The sequence below is a fragment of the Lissotriton vulgaris genome, chromosome 8, assembly GCF_964263255.1.
Source record: "Lissotriton vulgaris chromosome 8, aLisVul1.2, whole genome shotgun sequence".
NCBI classification, from domain to species: Eukaryota; Metazoa; Chordata; class Amphibia; order Caudata; family Salamandridae; genus Lissotriton; species Lissotriton vulgaris.
Window position 1 is genome coordinate 624374215 of NC_141696.1, and position 22480 is coordinate 624396694.

Genomic DNA, 22480 nt, shown 5'->3' on the forward strand with positions numbered 1-22480 from the left:
CATCCAGCAGAATGAAAGCCATACTGTTGCCACAGCAGCCGAGAAAGCCGTCACTCTACCCAGCGTCTACCACAGCTATGAGGATGTCTTTGATGAAGTAAGGGCGGAGGTGCTCCCTCCACACAGGGTATACGACTGCCAGATCAACTTGGTTCCAGGGGCAAGTGTTCCCAGCGGCAGACTGTGTGCCCTGACCGAGCCCGAAAACATACACCTGCGTTCTTATCTGGACAAGCTCCTAGGGCTAGGCTTCATCAGACCATCCAAGTCCCCGGCCGCATCGCCTCTCTTCTTTATCCCAAAAGCCAACGGAGAATTGAAGGCGTGTGTGGACTTTAGGGCATTGAATGCGATAACCATCAAGAACAGATACCCCCTTCCGCTCATAAGTGTTCTCCTGGAACAGGTAAAAAAGGCCAGGGTTTACACTAAGCTTGATCTCAAAGGGGCATACCATCTTGTGCGCATGAGGGAAGGCGACGAGTGGAAGACTGCCTTCAAGACCAGGTTCGGACTTTTTGAGTACCTCGTCATGCCGTTCGGGCTCTGCAACGCCCCTGCGGCCTTCCAGTACTTCCTCAACGAAGTCTTCCGGGATGTGTTAGACATATACGTAGTCGTATACATAGATGATATCCTCATCTACTCTGACACCGACGAGGACCATGTGCTACACGTCTCATCGGTGCTCCAGAAGCTAAGGGAGAACATGCTGTACTGCAAACTCCAAAAATGCAATTTCCACGTCACATCTGTGGAAATCCTGGGGGTGATGCTGAGCACAGACGGACAGGAGATGGCAGAGCGCAAGATGAGAGCAGTGGAGGAATGGCCGGTCCTGCAGGGAGTAAAGGACGTCCAGAGCTTCATAAGCTTCGCCAACTTTTATAGGCGTTTTATCGAGGGATTTTCGGGATTGGTGGCCCCGATCACGCAGCTACTAAGGAAATCCCAGGTGTTCATGTGGAACCAGGATGCGCAAAACACCTTTGTGGCCCTGAAGAAGGCATTCGGTACAGCCCCGGTGTTGGCTCACCCAGATCCGGTTCTTCCCTACGTAGTGGAGGCAGACGCGTCTGAAGTGGCCCTGGGTGCCATACTGTCCCAACGGAATCCAGGGACGGGGTTGCTTCATCCCTTGGCGTACATGTCCAGGAAACTGAACGACGCAGAACGCAACTACCATATCGCCGAGAAAGAACTCCTGGCGATCAAAGACGCCTTCACTGAGTGGAGGCATCTGCTGATGGGGGCCCGGCACGTGGTCTCGGTGTATACAGACCACAGGAACCTACAGTTCATGATGGCGACCCAACACCTTTCTCTCCGTCAGTTGAGGAGGATGATCTTTTTCTCTGGATTCAACTTCCACATTACATAACACCCTGGGTCGGAGAACCGGAAAGCAGATGCGCTGTCAAGGCAGTCGGACGCCAAAGACCCAAAACCTGTCGCGGAGCACTCCATCATTCCCCCCCAGGTGGTCGTGGGTGTTATACAACCGGACACATTCATCAGGGGCATCCAGAGAGGGATCCGCTCGTTCACATGGAGGAGGTGACTCCTCAGTCACAGGGAATGGCAGTTGACGGATGGAATTCCGGTGAAAGGACGCTGTATGTTGCTGCCCATGCCTAGACTCCAGAGACAGGCCTTCGACTGGTGCCATGTATCACCATGTGCGGGTCATCTGGGGTTTGAGAAGACGGTAGCTAGCCTGGGAAGGCAATTCTGGTGGCCAGCCATGAGAGTGGACGTTCCGAAGTGGGGTTCGGCCTGTTCCATCTGTGCCTCCATGAATGCCGATCACAGACGTACACAAGGGCTCCTCCAACCCCTTCCCACGCCCAGCAGACTGTGGGAGAATATCTCTCTGGACTTCATCGTGGGTCTGCCAGCGGATCAAGGGAAAACGGCTATCCTGGTGGTAGTGGACTACCTCACTAAGATGGGGCACTTCATCGCTTGCAAGCAGGTCCCTTCGGCAGGAGAGCTGGCGTCGTTGTTATTGAAGAACATCGCCAGACTACATGGCCTGCCCAGCGTAATCGTGTCTGATAGGGGGTCGCAGTTCACCGCCCAATTTTGGAGGACATGGTGTTCGGCGTTGCACGTCCAGTCAACCCTGTCCACGAGCTATCATCCCCAGACGGACGGTCAAACGGAACGCCTGAACCAATCGCTCAAACAGTATCTGCGCTGTTTTGTCAACCAGGGGAAAGATGAATGGGTGGACATGCTGTGGATTGCGGAAATAGCCTACAACAACGCCACACACTGTTCCCCCAAGGCTTCCCCCTTCTATGGCACCTACGGACACCACCCCAGGTTCTTGCCATTTATCCACCCTGTCAAGGAGGCCAATTTACCCGCAACCGCAGAGAGGGTGGCACACATCAAGGAAACCTTGCTACGTTCCCGTGCTTCTCTGGAGGAGGCCAAGGTACGGTGCAAAGCAATGGCAGACAGGAAGAGAAGGCCTGGGCCAGTATACAAGGTGGGAGACTATGTCCGGATCTCTACGAGGAACATGCGATTCAGAAAACGTAGCGTGTTCCATCCTAGATTCATGGGCCCTTATCGGATCACCAAGTGCGTCAGCCCAGTGAATATGAAAGTTTGCTTGCCCCAGTCCTTACGGATCCATCCCGTTTCCACGTTTCTTTGTTGAAACCCTCAAACTCGGCGAAACAGGTGCCACCAGTGCCGGTGAGCGTGGATTCGGAGGTGGAGTACGAGGTAGTGGGCATCCTGGATTCCAAGTGGCATCGGGGCAAGCTGTGGTACCTCGTGGAGTGGAAAGGGTATGGCCCGGAGGAGCAGTCGTGGGAACCGGCTGCTGGGGTTCACTCGCCTCGTTTGGTATCTTCCTTTCATCGCCGTTTCCCTTCATGTGCTGGCCCTGTGGAGGGGAGCTGATGGAGGGAGGATGTACTGTCAAGAATTCCCTCCCCTTAAGGATAACCGCGGTATCCAGCGTTCCACATTCGGCGCGGACTACAGATCCCATAAGGCCTAGCGAGAAACATGGTTAGGTAATACAGAACGTCAAGCTTACCTAACGCTGTAGGATCGCCTATTTAAGGAGGAATCGGGAAGGACGCGGCGTCGGATATTCGGAGTTTTACACCGACGTAACACACAGCCGAGTCCTTCTCATTCGGGAACCTTGCAGTTATTGAGGTATCACTGGAGAACGGAGGTAAGATTGGAGCACCCGCTCTCTGCCCCGTGTCTTCTAACTCATCCTAATAGCCGGATACTCAGCTGTTTGCGCTTCCGACTCGGACGAGTCAGCGCGACGTTGAGAAGGGTCCAAACGGAGACTGGTGTGAGCGGACGCTCCCAGCCCCCGTACTTTGTTAGTACTGGCCATACGTTGAGACACACACCGAGAGGTGTTTGCCGCGTCTCAGCGAAGAGTTCAGTAGAGGTAGGAGGTGCGATCGAGCGGCTGCTCTCGGCCCCTTTCTGCGGCATTATTGTTTTGTTATCCGGTGTCAGGACACGTTGAGACACACACCAAGGAGGTGTTTGCTGCGTCTCAGTGCATTGAGGCCTATTGAGGGGCCAGCTTCTAGAGGAACAGGTAGAGCGGCTGCTCCCTGTTCTCCCGTTAGAACAAGTGGTCGAGAGCCCGGCTGGGTGACTCCCACGTCCCTCAAGACCTCTAAATTGACACCAAGACTAGACAACCCATCACAGCTGTCGAGCGGCATTGTCGGCCGTTGTATAGCACAGTGCCCTCCGTTGGCGTACATCGGGACCGGTGTACATGCAGAGGATGGTGAGAGCCTCCGGTGCTGTGATTGGGTATCATATTTCGACTGGAGGTTCCAGCTACGTTATTTGAGTTACTTTCTTTGTATTATCTATTCTTAACATTAAATACCCTACATATAACCGGTTGTTGTGTGTTCTGTGGGTGTCTGTCCCCGATCCCGGGAACGCCAGGTTGTTACAATTACTTTGCATATACCGTTACTCAGCAAAGTCAATTACTTTGCTGAGTATTCACATCATTGTTTGGAAAAGGAGGTGATTCCATTTCCAAACAAGGACGTGCTGCTCTGACAACGCCTGAAGCAGGAGAAGAGAGGAAGCACTGTGAAGCGATGGACCACGAGGAGAGAGAGGTAAGTGGGGCAGTGTAGTTTTTGGGGTCCTGCAGGGGGTTGTCTTTTAGGTTTTTGGGTTGTGTTCATGTAGTTTAGAGTAGTGAATTTGGGTTTAGGGTAGTGGTCGTGCAGAGGGTTGTCTTTTAGGTTTGAGAGTTGTGTTTATGTAAAGTAGTGTATTTGGGTTTAGGTTAGTGGTCGTGCAGGGGGTTGTCTTTTAGGTTGTTGGTGCATAGAAGTTGTATACTTAGTAATATACTGCAAAGTAAATGCATATTTAGTACTTTTTAATGTATTTGCGAACTACAATTATGCGCAGTTAAATCTTGCATAGTAATGGTATTTGCAATCTAAACACATCATAGTAAAAACTTGCGAAGTAGTGATCTGCTAAGTAACATCATATATTCGACTGCTGCATTATGCCTACAGCCTATATGTATCATTTGGACCAAGTACAGAATCGTTTTCAGGTGCACAGCAGATATAAGGTAGTAAGATGTGCTTGACAGTGGATGCAAGACAGCAGGGGTGTGTGAGTAGAATGGATGTCATGCATGTAGGGACGCGAATGGATGCTGCAGGTGGAGGGAAACATGGTTCTGAGACAGTCGGATAACATATGTAAGACAGAGATTTACAAGTCTTCACAGATGTCGCCCTATGTTGGACCTGGGCCTCTTGGCAGGGTCATCCCTAAACTTTTTGCCTTCCTCCAATACTCTCTCTGACCTATTTTGTTTGGTTTAATGACTCTGGGCACTTTACCACTGCTGACCAGTGCTAAAGTGCATATGCTCTCCCTACTGAAAAGTGTACATGTGATTGACGTCCATGATTGGTTCATTGGATTTACTGTTAGTCCCTAGTAAAGTGCACCAGGAGTGCCAGGGCTTGTGAATGCCAATACTGCTAGTGGGCCTGCAGCGCTGGTTGCGCCACCCACAGAAGCAGCCGTAAGATGTGTCTGGGGACTGCCACCGCAGAACCCGCTTACAGTCTCGTACTGTCACGCTGGCTGAGCAAGTGCACCCACTTGCCAGCCCCTAAACCTTCCCTTAACTTCATATTAGTCACCCCTATGGTAGGCCTGCGGGCAGGGTGCATTGTAGGTGTAAGGTAGGACAAGCCCTGATGTGTGTGGCATGTCCTAGTAGTGACTTACAACTAAATTCGTATTTCACTATTGTAAGGCTACCTGCTTCCGTTAGGCCAGAATGGGCTGCTGGAATTATTACACGCTATAGTCCCAGCAGGCTCAGGGAGCATGGTAGAGAGTCGTGTTTAGTATGCCTGAACTCAGAATAATAAAATATTTCTTTTAGTAAAGTTTATTTTAATATCCTGTGTTTGCAAATGCTACTTTTAGAAAGCTAGCATTTGCTTGCCTAACCATTTCAGCCCGCCTCTGCTGGTATGTGTATCTGACTGTCTGGGATGTGTGAGTGACAGGGCTGGGGGATGACAGGTGGTGAAGGCGAAGATTACACCTTAGTGGGAGGTAGGAGTGCCCCTTGACTCGAAATCTAGCTGTGCTCTGTCACCACAATGCTGGCTCCACCCTCCTGGGGAGCGACTGATGACTCAGCCGACACCTGGCCCAGGAAGGGCGAAGCCCCATCAACAAGGTACTCTGGCTGCCCCTGTCCGCACAATGCTGGCTCCACCTCCTGTGGGGCGTCTGATGCGCCTGCCCCTCACACTGAAAGCAGAAGCCGGATTACGGCCCCCAGAGTACTCAAGGACTGAAAGTGGCTATGCAAAGGCCCCCCTGGCCTGCGAGAACAAAAGAAATGCAGTATAAAAGAAGGAGCCTTGCTCCTTGTAAATTAGATCCTGTTTGGGCTACAGAAGGAACTCTACCCGACGAGAAGGACCGGGAAGGACAAGGAAGAGTGCTGGCTCTTGCCTGTGTCTGGTGCCTTGCTGCAGAAGGAGAGGAAAAGGAAAGACTACAAGAAGACTTTTGCTTTGAGAAACTTTGTGCCAAACTCTGCTGAGAGATCTCCAAGGGCTTGCTGTTGAACTTGCCCCCTGACCAGCGCCCCAGGACCAGTGGGCGCTACATCCTGAAGAAAGCGACTGTGTGTGCTGCTTATCGCTGCAGTACTGACAGAGGGATCTGGGAGCGCTGGGCAAGCCTGTCACGCTCCCCGTAACCAAGGTATCGACATCCCCCCTGAGCACCGTGACCGGGGCCCAAAGCAACAGCGAGAGCAAAGTGAGGTCCAGCCGCCGCTGGCCCGAGCACCGTGACCGCAACTGCACCGGGACCCCGAGAGCAAAGTGAAGGAGGACCCGTCCGGTCCAAGCTCCCGAATTGACTGCGCTTCGAGCCGTCAATCCACCTGCGAAGACGGACAGCTGCCCTGTGATAACCCCCTCTGGTCGGTAGCCTGCTCGACAGCTGAGCTGTGAGCGCACAGCTGCAACCGGTACTTTGGCTGGGTACGTCCTGCACTTGGGGACCGTACTGCCACTTGCCATCACCACACAGCCGCCACATCCAGGGTCGGAGCGAACGACGAGGAAAGGACCCTGCCGCCACAGAGCACCGCCGCCCCGGATGACCCGAGACCTGCCCAGCTGAGAGCCGCAGTGAACAGCGACCCCGGAAAAGCAACGCGACGTGGGACAGCTCCCCTGGAAGCCGCCCGCTCCACAAGAGTTTGAAAGGTACTGTGTTGTATCCTCACGGTGCGAGCGACCTGCAATCCGAGCTCGCACCGCGCTATCTGCTCCCGACGCGAGCCGCCTCTGAAACCGAGGCTCGCACAGCTCCTGGCCCTCGAGGCCCACTCAGAAAGCGCACTGAGGCGCTACGAGACACTGAACCTTGTCGAACCTGGGCAGAAGGCCCGAAAGATTGCGTATTGCTAAAAGAGAACTGTGGCAACCTGAACTTAAGTAAACTGGAACCGCTATTGAAAGTTTGACAACTGTATTTACAAGCCTGCTTGAAATTTATATAAAGATATATATTTTTACGAATACAGTTTGGTGTCATTGTGTGGTGGGTTGGTTGTGACGGTGTGATATTGCAAATGTTTAACCCTATGTGCCCCAAAGATTAGCCTAAGACTGCTTAAGCCACACTACCTAGAGGGTAAGCAGAGGTTGTCTGGAAGGTAACCCTCAGCCCTGACGAGGAAGAGAGAGTCCCTGCTTGTCGCTAGTGCTACACTGCACCAACTAGAGCCTCCTCCTTCCTACACCCTCCATAAGATGACTTTAAGCATTACTTATTGACAGAAGAATTAAACCTCCCCTGTTGGAAAGTAAGGCAATATCTGTGAGGCCTGCACAAATAACATGTCACATTTATCCTTTACTGGGAACCAAACACCCTATTGTAGCGCTTGACTCTCAGAGGGTAGCGTTGCAGAGCAGTCTAAGGCTTACTCAAGGGAGGTGATGTAGGCTAGTAATCTCCATTTACAGGCACACAGAAATAGCATTCAATAATTGATTGCCCAGTCTGTACTTTGCTTTATAAAAGTAAGAGTACATGTATTAAACACACACACTACTCAATGCTATGCAACAATTTACAAATATACATAAGCTGTTGGAATTACTTTGTGACATTGCATAACATCTCCACCCCTCCCGCAGGGGGGTGGGGTCCATTACCACCACTACCATGTATGCACATCATCATGCCTACTAATGCAGTTGGTTGACACAACCTGGAGCGAAGGCCTTACCAACTGGCATCACCCCAGTGGCGACCCACCCCTTCATCTCAACAAGCATTAAAAGGAGGTACACCAGTCCTGGGGACACATAACCCTGACTGAGCATGTCATTCTGACCATACAGGATGCATCTCTAGCTCTTAGTGGATAACAGTCAAGTTTGTTCTTCCCCTAATGCAGTAGCAAGATTACATGATTGGGCATCACTTTAAATGAGGTACTCAGCATAGCTGATAACAGTTGTGATGCATTGCAATTAAAGCCCCTAAAAGGCATCCCAGTTAAACTCACAGGATTAAGCATATACAGCCAGACTCCCTAGCAGGAATGTTTAGCAACATATCGCACTGTGCTTATGAATTCACATTACGCATGTGACTTAACATTGGTAAATGCACTTCTCGTGCAATTGCACCTCTTCACCTCCAAGGGATGCCCTTCTCCAGATATCCCCAGCACAGCCTTCAACTCATTGAGGCAATCTGTAAGGCACCCCCCAGCTGTAGACCAAATGTTCCAGCCTGGGTGAAAGTTGATTGCTGGCTGAGCCCTTGAGGGGTTACTTATATCAAGTCCCCCAGAGACTTAGGGAGGGGGCTTTACTCTTCGTGCTGGGGAGGCTGCGTTGCTCCTGTAGCTCCCCCTGTACCTTTGCACACCAACAGCAGTGGCCCCATCTTCCTAGGGCCACCACGCGCCGAAATAGCCAGGTTTCCTTGCAGGCTTCTGTAAACCTGGCAAGGCATTATGGGGCGCTTCTCTCCTTGCCGTGCATAATATAGCAGCGGCTCTTTGGGGAGAGCCGCTCTGCCCCTGGCAGCCTCACACCACTTCTCTAAGCTTCAGTGGGGGGGCCCGGTCCCACCCAGACCCCCAGGTGAGTGAGGCAGCTCAGGGAGCCCACCCCTGGCTGCTCTTCTGGGTTGGAGAGCCTCTTGGGGACCCCACCCCCGGCGTCTCCGGCTGGCTCCCCTACTGACCAGCACCCTCCCTTGCTGCCGCTGGAGCCGGCACTCCTCTTCTGGTCTGCCCGCTCCTGCGGGCAGACCCGACACCGCCTCCAGCCTGGCTCCTGGGTTAGGTATCACTAAATCGGTGGACATCACTGTTAAACTCAGTCACCCACCGTCTGGTTGTTCCCCATCATCGGCGCACAACACCGGTGGACCCTCCGCTTCGACTCGAGATCACGGATCCCTTTCACCTCACCTGTGGCAATTAAGCAACAGCATGGACCGTTGAATGAACGTGAGTTACACTGTGTCTCGGGCGGACTACAGTAGGAGGACGGGATGTTGTTTCCTTTCTGGGGCTGAACCGTGGCCCACGATTGATCACTCTGGAGCTCTGATGTTGCGGTGGGTTCCCCCTCCCTTGCGCGGCAGTCCGCTCGCTGCCCTGGGCACCCGTTCCACTGTCTGCAACGATCTGGATCCTTGATGCGGTGCCCATTTCGAATCGTCGGAGAGTGGCCGCGGCACCCAGCGGGAGACGTGTCCCCTTTCTGCCGCTCCATGCACACTTTGGGGATTAGTTTGAATCTTCTTGTGGAAACCGCGGTGCCCAGCGGGAGACGTGTCCCCTTCTGCAGCTGCCGCTCCAGAATACTTTGGTGGTTCCGATCGGCCCACCAGGGCCGATCGTAGTTGTGAAAGCAGCACCTCAGTGGGGCTTCTGGGCTTGCCGAGGTCAACCTTCTCCTTCCGTGAGCGATTGTGAGAGCCCCCTGCGGATGTATGACGTTACAACGCATACATTCACAACGCATACAATTACAACAAAACTTTTACAACGCAGGATCCATTATAACGCATGCCATTACAACGCATGCCATTACAACGCAGCTGCTGTTACAACACATGCCATTACAACGTAAGTATGGGTAAGTATTTGTTTTTAATCATGGGAATGTAATAGTAGTATAAGTGTTGGATAGTGTAGGGGTTAAAATTACTATTCTAACTCCAGGGGGGTGTAATAGTAGGGTAAGTGTAGGATAGTGTAGGGGTTAAAATTACTATTCTAACTGCAGGGGGTCGTAATAGAAGGGTAAGTGTTGGATGGTGTAGGGGTTAAAATTTGATTAAATACTTACCCATACTTATGTTGTAATGGCATGCGTTGTAATAGCAGCTGCGTTGTAATGGCATGCGTTGTAATGGCATTCGTTGATATGGATCCTGCGTTGTAAAAGTTTTGTTGCAATGGTAGTGAGTTGTTTTAGTTGCGTTGTAATGGCTGTTTCCCCCCCACCTGCCAATGGAGGGGTACAGCGGCCCTGGGTCAGAGAGTATCTCGATTTGGGCTTAAACCCTGCCGAGGAAAATGTTTCTTTATGTGGCTTGCGGCAGAGATTGAACGGAAGGAGGCTGTTTTGATAATGAAATGACAGATCACATATCTGTAATGTTTGGTCAGTTGGCACATCGCTACACTAATATCTTTGCCTGGCCATTTGATCAACAGGGCTGCTCCTCCTCATTGACTCGATTCTATTAACCACATAAAGGGCTGCAAAGGGCAACAGCAATAATAGGAAGAGGACAGCACTTGACAACTTCAGTGGCAGTCTGAGACAGGTTCGTCAAGTTGGCAGCCATCTTGGAACGGCTTGGTCCAACTAAAAGAAAGTAGGATTGGTTTGTACTAGTGGGTTATAGAGATTCTAACTTCCGTACGGCCTATCTATGCCATATCATCTAGTCCTCTCTTTGGGTTCCATCCAAACTGGTCATGGGCTTAAGGAAATAGAGGATAGTAAAGGTCCCTGCAGGGTCTAATGTAGGTCTCTTGCCTGCTGCAAACAGCTGGTAATGTAAATTAATAAAAGGGAAGACCTCTTATCACCATCCTGCACCATGGATTTCCCACTTATGGCAAAGCCACTACCATTGTTCAATAGCCATACTACCAAAATAGATTTAAGCCCTGACTCCTCAGGTCCTAATGCTTTCATCATCAGCTACCCACCCAACCTTTCGAAAAACGCAGCCAAAAACTACAAGCATCACTTACTAAGGTCTAAGCCCGAACCTTTAATCTCGGACGTATATCATTGTGTAAAAAAAGGTAGTAGAGTTAATTACCTTATTTTCTACACCAGAAAAAGAGCCTGTTGGCGTTAAGTCCTCTACTCTATGCTCCAAATAGTATGTACCAGGAAAACGCCCCATGGTCTCAAACTGACTACAGCTCCTTACCCCACGTTCATCGCCAACGCCACCATCACCCTCTTGGGATCATTCTTATACAAGCGTCTAATACCAAACTGACTAAGATAGCCACTATCTTCTTGTCACCCAAGCACGCGGCCTCGGCGAAGTCCAATGACACCCACCCTCATTCCTCCAGCAATCAGGTCACCGCCAGTGCTCACCCCACCTTTCAGCCTAGTCCCTCGCTCCCTGTGAATTACTCCTCACTCATAAATGCTCACAGTGCGGCTCAGTCCCTGGTGGAGGAACCCAACCTTCTAGTCCCTCGACCCAACAGGTGATAAACATCTTATGGCAGCTCGGTGCACAACCGGCTAGTCCGGTTCTTTCTGCTCCCTGCATGAAGAACTCACCCAGTTCCCTATTTTCATTGCCCCATCAAGTGAGAGACTTTTCGAGTCCTCTCGACACACAGTCACCTAGTCTGACCTCTTCTGCTCCTCACGCGGAGAGATCCCCAGGTGACAGTGTACCTTTGCTTTCATAAACTAAACACTCTCCCTTCATCCCTCCCCCTACACCACATACTATGTGGGTGATGGGACAAATGCCCTTCTCCAACCATGCTCTGTCATACCCTGGATCCCCGGGAGGTCCTACTCAGGACCCTCAGAGATATGATCAGGCCACTGTCACCAACGCTACATCTTTGACTCCAGACCATGATTTGTCATATCCTTGATCCCCAGTAGGAACTGCTCATGACCCTCAGAGATATGGTCAGACCCCTGTCGCTAACGCTACATCCTTGACCCCCGACCATGATTTGTCATACCCTCAAACTCCAGTAGGAACTGCTCAGGACCCTCAGAGATATGGTCAGACCACTGTCTCTAACGATACATCTCTGTTTCTCAAGGTTCACCGTACCCCACTAGTGCCACACGTTCCACTCCCTCCCCAGGAACAACTATCCACCACCTATGGGCACGCAGGTTTACACGAAGAGTCCCCTTCTCTATCAACACATCCAATACCCCTTTCAGACTTAGGTGCGCGCCTTTATGATATATATCTCCAGATGCACCTTCTCATTACCAAACTACATGACTTAAAACTCCTTTCAAAGGATTTTTTCCCAATGATCAGTTCCTTACTCACCTCTGTGAATCTGCGTAGAACCTCCCCTAGTGATAGTGATTGCTTGGGCCAGTTGGTAACCTCCGCCGTCGTGCAAACCATTCCCTTAGCTAACGCGCTCACATGGCCCAGAAGAGCAGAGACCTTGGCGTCCAATGATCTTAATGACCTTCATAACTCTTATTTGACTAGGTCCAACCCCAACTTGACCCCACCAAAGCAAATACAAACCATACAGCCTAACCTGCACAGAGACCCTCCTCATAATCTTAGAGTCATCAATAAAGACAATCTCAAGAGAGTGAATGTCACCCAGACTCCCTCAGCCACAAATCCTCCACATTTGAAATATGTTCTACTCAATTGCAGGTCAGCCAAAAAACATGCCTCCGAAATATTCAACCTAATTCAACACAATGATCTTGACATCATCATCCTTACTGAATCCTGGCTTAATCCAGCCTCCACTCCTATTCTAGACCTCCTTGTACCTCCTACTCACGACATAATTAGGCTAGACAGAGTCATGAAGCTTGGAGGGGGCCTAGCTTGCATTCACAGGAACACACTCTCGATATCCCACATAAAGTCCTCTCCGCCCTCTGCTTGTGAATATCTGTCTCAACATCGCAAGTAACAACCGGCCGGTCTGCAAACTTCACACCTTCTTTCACCCTCCACAAGACAACCTCCCCTTCATTGAACAACTAATAGAGATCATCTTGAGTAATATCGACTCAGCCATGTCCCAAATCTTTCTTGGCGATTTCAATCTCCACTGGTCTAATCCTAATGACCAAGCGGTTACTTGCCTTAAAGACTTTTTGAAGGATCATGAACTTAAGTAGCACTGTGACCAACCAACACACAACAAAGGTGAAACCTTAGACCTGATTATCTCAAAAGGACAGTCCATCACACTTAAATTCATTACCCCTTGCGATTGGTCAGACCACCATTGCATTCTCTTCTATATCAACTTGGAGGTGAAGCTGAGGAAAGCTCATCCAATGAAATCTAAGATCTGGAAAAGGGATTTTAGCTCAATTAACACAGTTGAATTAGCTGATCACTGTAAAACTGCCCTCTCCTCCCAAGCCGACTTGAGTGAGGTTCAGTTACCGACGCCTTCAACTCGACCATCTCCTGGATGATATTGTACCACTTCAACTAAAAAATACCTCAACAAAAAAATCCAAACCATGGTACAACGACAATCTAAACACGGAACGACGCAATCTTAAGGCAGCTGAACAAGCCTAGAAGTCCTATCCCTCCATGGAACACTTAAAATTCTTTAGAGATGTCGGGAGTATTTACAACAAGCATATCAAGTGCGCTAAGGCAGAGTACTTCAGACAACAACTTGATCAAACTGCTAATCTCCCCAAGAAACTCTTCGAACTGGTCAAACAACAATCAACTGCGGGTACAAATCACTGTCTCCAATGTCAGCCCACAGTCTGGCGAGGAATTTTCTGCTTTCTTCATTGAGAAATCACGACTTATCACCAGTGAACTTGCCTCCAAGAAGGCTCTAATACCAGCTTCTGGGCCAGCACCACCTCTTGTCATAGAAAAGCCCGTTCCCACTAGCCTGATCATCAAGAACAAGGCCTCATGGAGCACCTTTACCCCTTTCAGTAAAAAAGACATCTACAGGATTCTCCAGAACATCAATCCATCCAACCATTTCAGTGACCCACTGCCCCTGACCATCTTCAAAGAGATCAAGAACGCTCTCATCCCCACATGGACAAGGATAGCAAACGCTTCTCTAGCCCAAGGCATGGTCCCAGAATGTCGAAAAGCAGCACAGGTATCACCCATACTAAAAAAAACAACAGCAGAGAAATCTGACCTCAATAATTTCCGCCCCATATCTGACATCCCCACTCTAGCCAAACTTCTCGAAAAATGTGTACAATCCCAACTTTGTGCTCACATGGAGAATTTCCAACTCCTTAACCAACATCAATCAGGCTTTCGGAAGGGGCATAGCACAGAATTGGCACTCACGCATGTTATGGACAACATATTAAATATAATAGACCAAAATGACTCCTGCCTCCTGATCCTCCTTGATCTTTCCTCCATATTCGACAGAGTTAATCGCGACAACCTCCTTTCCACTCTGAAGAACCGGATGGGATTCTCGGGTCTGGTGCTACAATAGTTCTCCTCCTTCCTCCACCAAAGAACACAAAGAGTTAAGGCAAACTACTCCCTCTCCCATCCCTGTCCAGTACTCATGGGAGTCCCCCAAGGTTCCGCCCTCTCTCCTATCCTTTTCAACCTCTTTTTAGAACCTCTTGCTAATTCTCTAAATGACAACAACATTCCCTTCCATATGTACGCTGACGACACACAACTTTACCTGAAAATGTAATCCCTGGATAACTTGATAACACTCAACTCTACCTTAACGTCTACTCAAAATTGGTTATTTGAGAACCACCTCCTGGTCAGCACTTCCAAAACTGAATTCCTTCTCATCTCTCCTCCGAACCACCCCTTCAAGCTAGAACTTTGACTTACTCATCTCACTGCTTTCAATTGCTCCCCTCTCATCAACTCTGCCAAATCCCTCTGAATCACCTTGGACAAGCACCTGAATATGAAAAATCATATCGCCAATGCATGTAAGGGAGCTAATCACTTGATGAGGACACTTAGAAATATCAAGCTCTTCCTTCCACAAAATGACTTCAAACATGCGGTCCAATCACTGATCTTGCCAAGGCTAGATTATGGCAGAGCTACACTCTGTGGCCTTCCCAAATACACCTGGCTCCACTAAGGTCAGCACTGAACGTTGCGGCCAGACTAATTATTGGTACCAAATGAAATGAGCACATTTCACCAGTCCTAAAGTCTCTCAAATGCCTGCCCTAAGAAATTCGAATCCAGTTAAGATTATCGTTCTGGCGCACAAAACCCTGCACGACAACACCCGAAGGTACCTAGCACAAAAGCTTGAATTATCATGTCGCGAGAGGGCTTCAAGAAGCGCTAACAAATTCCTTCTGAAACCACGTTTCATGAATAAAAAGAGAACTTGTCGTCAAGCCTTCTCAAGTGCTGCACCAAAGATCTGGCACTCTTCCACCGGAGTTGCGCAGAATATCATCAATTACTGCTTTCAAACTTGAAGCCAAAAGTTTCTTAATGAACACATTTTTACCTTAATTTAGCTTTACCATTGATCCTACAACAGGTGTTGAATGCCCTTACAGCCTTGTTACCATCCTGTGGGGTTTTTTTGGGTTTGTTTTTGCTCTCTGCTCCTCTCGGACGTAAGGTGTGCCCCCTGTGGCAGCCTGTTATTGACCTGTCAATCACATTACTTGCTGTGTACCATTTGTTTGCGATTATTGTTACTATAACTGTTTGGTATTCTTATCCGATATCGTATTGGAGTATTATTCTCCCTCTCTTCTCACTGTCAATCATTTGTCTATGATTGTTGTGACTACAACTGTTTGGCATTCTTACTTGATATTGTTACTGAGGTCTGTGGGGTCAGCTGAGGGCTTCTTGAGCAGAGGTCTGAGTTCTGTGCATTTCCAGTCGTCAGGAAAGATGCTAGTCTTGAAGGTGGCGTTGGTGGTGCGTTGTGTTATGGAGCAATGGTGGCGGCGGCTCTGTGGAAGATGTGAAGGGGGCAGGGATCCATGTGGGCTCATGAGTGGATGCCTTTCATGGTCGAAGTGGTTTCTCCGGTGGTGACTGGGGCCCAGGAGGAGATGGTGAGTTGGCTGGTATTGCTGGAGTAGGAGGTGGTTTCGGAGTCATGTGTTTGGTCGTTGAAGTTGTCATAGAGGTCCTTGATTTTCAGATGGAAGTAGGAGCAAAGTTTGTTGCAGAGATCCCAGGATTGGGTGATGACATTGGTCTCACTGTGGGGCTTGGTGAATTCCTGGATGATGCTGAAAGAGTTCTTTGGAGCTGCTTGAGTTGGCGAGGATTTTGTTCTGGAGAAGGTCCTTTTGGTGGTTCTGATGCGTTTGTGGTATTCCGTCATGGCGTTCTTGTAGGTGGTGCGATCTTCCGACATTATGCTGTTACTCCAGTTCTTCTTGAGATGTCTGCAGGTGCATCAGGATTCTTGGAGGTCAGTGTTGAACCATGTGGCATTCCTGAGGCGCTGTCTGTCGGGGTTATGTAGGGATGTGAGTTCATCTGCGCAGTTGGAGATTCATCTGTGGAGTTCTTTTCTGTGGGATTGGCATTGGCCGAGGTGGTGGGGGCAACACGGTTGAGGGTGGAGATGAGGTGCCCCTCAGTGACTTTGCTCCAGTTTCTTCATGGAGGGTGGAGTGCCGGTGTGGGCGGCGTGGGTTTGTTGTTGAGGAAGTGTATGCAGTAGTGGTCTGTCCATGTTAGTTGCCTGGTGTGGCTGAAACAGATGTTGTTCCCACCTCCGAAGATGGGGTTGATGGATTGTCCTGCCTTGTGGATAGGCGTGGTGACATGCTGTTTCAGTATGATGTTGGCGAGGTTGTCCAAGAGGGTGGCAGAGTTGGGGTCAATGGGGTTGTCCAGGTAGAAGTTCAGGTCTCCAATAAGTATGTAGTCTATGGAGGCGGTGGCGTGGGGTGCGATTAGGCCAGCGATGGTAGTGGCGAATGAAGCGTGAGGTCCGGGGGTCTGTAGGCGAGGGTGCCGTAAAGTGTAGTTCTAGGGCTGATCTGGACCTGGAAGTGAAGGTATTCGGAGTTGGAGAGGGAGTCACTCGTAGTGAAGGTGGAGAGTTGGAGGGAGCTCTTGTATGCAATGGCGAATCCTCCTCCTGTGCGGTTGGGGTGGTCCTTCCTCTGGATCTTGTATCCGCCAGCGATGGCCGTGGCGAAGTTGGGGGTGGAGAAGGCGTTGGTCCAGGTTTCTTTAAGGAAGGCAACATCTGGCGAGATAGTGTTGAGGAGGTTCCAGATCTCTACGGCATGTCTGTGCAGTGAGGGCACATTGAGGAGGATGGACATCAGGGCTTCCATGGTGTTGGTGTGTGCCTTGGGAGCGGTGTCCGTGTGGAGATAGAGTGTGGTGAAGGCTTGGCGGCATAGGCGGCAGGAGAACTGCCCGTGGGTGGTGCTCAGTGTGAACAGCTGGCAGTTGTTGTTTTTTCTGGGGTTGAGTGCAAGGAGGACAGCTGTGTCGTAGCGTTGGGTGGTCATACAGCCTTTGGAGCGCTGTTAGCGCGACCGCGCTGCGGCCGCCATTAAATAAGGGAAGGGGGAGGGCAGCGCAGCTGGGAGGCGGGAGATCCGGCGGGGGGAGGGGCCGCCGGGGCTGCAGCGGCAAAAATGGGTGGGAACAGAGAGGCAAAACAAATACGATCCTGGGACGCACAAGGGACACAGAATTAAGGTGAAAATACAGTACGGAAAAAACCAGGGGCACAGAAATTACGATAAAAATACAATATGAGAAAATAACAGGGTCACACTTCACCACCAGGTAAGGGTGACCGCTGACACCTCAGTGTCTACCGCCATGGCGCAGCAACTCCCTAGAACCTCTGCATCCCACTCCTGTTCCCAAATGCAGGCACAGTGAGGCCTCCAGGCCCGGGGACTGTCCACGCTTTCAAGGTTTTGGCTGCCATGGTGTTGCAAGGGGGGCTATTTAAAAAGTGATTCATGACAGGTTTACCCCAGGAATGCGCCTGTTTTCATATATGTAGCCCTGAATCTGCATTTCCACCTCCACTGGGACTCTGACTGGTCATCCTGGCGGTTGTGGGGTTTGGGGAGGTTGTTGGTCTGTGCTACACTTGTCCATGGCTGCTCCATTCTGCATTCCATTGTTTTTCTTTTCTTTTCTTTTCTTTTTTCATTGGAGGAGGACTTATTGGCTCTTTTTGCCTCTAGAGGCAAAAAAGGTGAAATTCTGCTGACTAACATACGTTTTTTTCCCACAAATTGGCTTTTCATCAGTTTTCGCCCACTAATGTCAGAATATGTATCGCCGTCACGCTAGTGTTAGCGGCAGTTTTCAATGCGGCTAACCTGAAAATATCGCCATATAGCGATGTATTGAAAACAGGCCACGTTAAGAAAACTGCCGCTAACTAACACTAATGCTAGTTAGTGGCAGCTCTTGTACATATACCCTTTAGTTGAAGCAAATCAGCAGTCTAGGTGACCTTCTACTCTCAAAGCTCATTCAAGGCATTGGAAACACTTTCAGGATGGTGCTCTGAGAAACATTATTCAGTAGATTGTGACATTAATTCAGTTCTTCCATTCTTGTTCAATGAGGCCAACAAGGATTTAATAGTCCCCACATTAAGAGTGTGAAGGGCAGCTATCAGAGCTTTCTGTGAGGATTTTCTGAGAATGAAAGCCATAGATTTAGACTTCTTTAAAGTTGTTCTCTTTCAAGACCCATTCTTCAGCCTTTCTTTTTCACCCTGGAGTTTACCTTTGGTGCTAAACGGTTCACAAGGTTTTCCCTTTGAATCGATTAGCTCAGTAGAATTGAAATCGCTAATATATAAAGCTGTCTTTCTTGTAGTAATAATTTCAACCAGAAGAATTGGAGAACTGGGGGTCTTGCTATGTAAGCCTCCAAAGACTCAGAATAATGGAGGGTGGTGTTTCGTTGAGAACCAACCCTGAATTTCTTCCTCAGTTTCCTTCCTTGCCTCATAGGAAACATTATTTATTTTTTCCTCTTTCTTTCCTAACTCTTCTTCTCAGGTTCGTTGCACACCCTGGATGTTAGGAAGGCAGTGTTGATGTATCTAGACTGTACCAAGGATTTTAGGAAGTCCAGTGTTTATTACATTTAGTGGTGTAAACCGGGTAAGTAAGCCTTCTAACATTTCCATAAGCAGTTCGACTGGAGAGACAATTGAAACTGCTTATAAAACAACCTAAGTGTTACTGCCGGGAAATATCATGGGGAGGGAAACCAGCACATGGCAGCCTCTTGGCTGAGTTCAAGGGTATCTCCTTGACAGACATTTTCAGAGTAGGCACTTGGGTGACTCCTTATACCTTTTTGAAGCATTCCTGGGTGTGGGAATAAAGGTTTTAGAACCAGGTGATGTCATAATTTATTAATTGTTTTTCTGATTTCAAAACCTGATTTCACTATTAAAAGGTTCAGTGTCTGCATAATAGTGTTCATTTCTTTCGCCCTGCACAGCTTTGGCATTCCTCACATGTAATGACTTGGATAAGGATGTAGGACATAGGGATATTGTGCAGGTTACTTGTAATATTCCTTATCCTTGTTCCCTAACATTCTCATCACAGTTATTACAGAATGGGCTGCTGTCTTCGTTAGGGCTTGATAGGTTGAGGATGGATTTTAGGTACAGTAGGCCTCATACTACGCTTTGGGTGGATGGGCCTATGCTATATCCACTCCTACATCCCGTTTTTGTCCTGTCCTGTGGTGGGAACCACCTCACATGTAATAACTGTTAGGAAGACGTTAAGGCCTAAGGATAATGAAGGTTACCAGTAAATAACAAGAGTATTAATGAATCTCCGATTCAACTGACAGAGGACGAGGACAAAAGTACAGGCAAAATGAGCAGGCAGCACTTGTATGAATAGTCCAGAGGCTTACGCCCACCCCCCCCCCCCCCCCCCCACTCTTACTCCAGAAGGTGTCGGCAATTCCAGGTGAATAAGAAAGCTGAGTATGTGTTGCACAAGTCCTCTGCGCCCAAAATCTAAACTTTTGCAGTGCTGGCTATGCCCCAGTGCCTTGACTGGTGGCTCAGAATGTTCCATGAGTCTGAAAGAATGAGAAATTATGGACTAATAGTGCAAATATGGTGATTAACTTGTAGTCCACAGCCAACAATTCAAATAATGATGCGGGCAGCGCCTCCTCAAGTCGCCTATTTACTCACTTCTCTCTACATTCATATTGACGACCATCACAAGCTTACTGTGTGAATTCTAGATGTAATCATTTGGATCATGGCTGGTCCTTATATAGTGTGATCATGGTTACAAGAGCAAGGCTCTCCTGTAATGGCTGAGAGATTATAGGTAGGATGGGGTAGTACAACAATTCATGAATCAATTACAAAGCTAGTATGTGAGGAGAGGGCATTATTAGCATAGTGGCAGAATCAATTTGATTCAGGTAGGCTGTGAGAGTCGGGCAGGTTTGGTGACGTACTTGCATAGAGGAGGCAATGTAAATGGGTAGTTCCTCTGCTAAGTATTTTGTATAGATTGCCGTCACAGCTTCATAGGTGACGCAGCAGGTAAAATGTAAATGTTTGTGCCTGTTGCTTTTGGACAAACACAGTATATTTCAATGAGGGATAAAAAGCTGATTTCCCTTATGTTAGTGGTACGGGTCGTACATATATATATTGAGTTAGCATGATGTATCTATATATTCCTAGTATAGACTGCACTCAATGCAACATACACTCCACACAATACCACTCAGTGCCACATAATTATATGCTACATAAGTACACTGCGCTCAACGAAACATACACTTCAAATACCACTCAGTGCCACATAATTAATTACCACATAATTATACTCAACTGAATACAACACACTCCACACAATATCACTCAGTGCCACATAATTATATGCTACATAATTACAATGCAATATACACTCCTAACAATACCACTCAGTGCCACATAATTACAAGCCACACAATTACAATCTATTGAATACAACATACACTCCTCATAATACTACTCAGTGCCACATAATTATATGCTTCATAATTACACTGTGCTCAACGCAACATACACTCCCAATACCATTCAGTGCCACATAATTACACACCACATAATTACACTGCACTCAATGCAACATACACTCCCAATACCATTCAGTGCCACATAATTACATGCCACATAATTACTCTATCTATCTATCTATCTATCTATCTATCTATCTATCTATCTATCTATCTATCTATCTATCTATCTATCTATCTATCTATCTTTCACCCTCACTCTATCTATCTATCTATCTATCTATCTATCTATCTATCTATCTATCTATCTATCTATCTATCTATCTATCTATCTATCTATCTATCTATCTATCTATCTATCTATCTATCTATCTATCTATCTATCCATCTATCCATCTATCTATCTATCTCCCTCACTCTATCTATCTATCTATTGCCCTCACTCTATCTATCACCCTCACTCTATCTATCGCCCCTCCCTGTATCAATCTATCTATCTATCTATCGCCCTCACTCTATCTATCTATAGCCCTCACTCGATCTACCACCCTCACTCTATCAATCTATCTATCTATCGCCCACACTCTATCTATATATTCTATCACCCTCATTCTATCTATCTATCACCCTCACTCTATCTATAGCCTTCACTCTATCTATCTATTGCCCCCACTCTATCTATCTATCACCCTCACTCTATCAATCGCCATCACTCTATCTATCTATCTATCTATCTATCTATCTATCTATCTATCTATCTATCTATCTATCTATCTATCTATCTATTTATCTATCTACCTATCTATCTATCGACCCTCACTCTATCAATCTATCTATCTATCGCCCTCACTCTATCCATCGCCCTCACTCTAACTATCTATCTATCGCCATCACTCTATCTATCTATCGCCCTCACACTATCTATTGCCCTCACTCTATCCAACGCCCTCACTCTATCTATCTATCACCCTCACTCTATCTATCTATCTATCTATCTATCTATCTATCTATCTATCTATCTATCTATCTATCTATCTATCTATCTATCTATCTATCACCCTCACTCTATCTATCTATCTATCTATCTATCTATCTATCTATCTATCTATCTATCTATCTATCTATTTATCTATCTATCTATCTATCTCCCTCACTCTATCTATCTATCTATTGCCCTCACTTTATCTATCTATCACCCTCCCTCTATCTATCGCCCCTCACTGTATCAATCTATCTATCTACATATCGCCCTCACTCTATCTATCGTCCTCACTCTATCTATCTATCTATAGCCCTCACTCGATCTATCACCCTCACTTTATTAATCTATCTATCTATCGCCCTCACTTTATCTATCTATCTATTCTATCGCCCTCAATCTATCGCCCTCACTCTATCTATTGCCCTCACTCTATCTATCGCCCTCACTCTATCTATCTATCACCCTCACTCTATCTTTCGCCATCACTCTATCTATCTATCTATCTATCTATCTATCTATCTATCTATCTATCTATCTATCTATCTATCTATCGACCCTCACTCTATCCATCGCCCTCACTCTAGCTATCTATCTATCGCCATCACTCTATCTATCTATCACCCTCACTCTATCTATCGCCCTCACTCTATCTATTATCTATCTATCTATCTATCTATCTATCTATCTATCTAT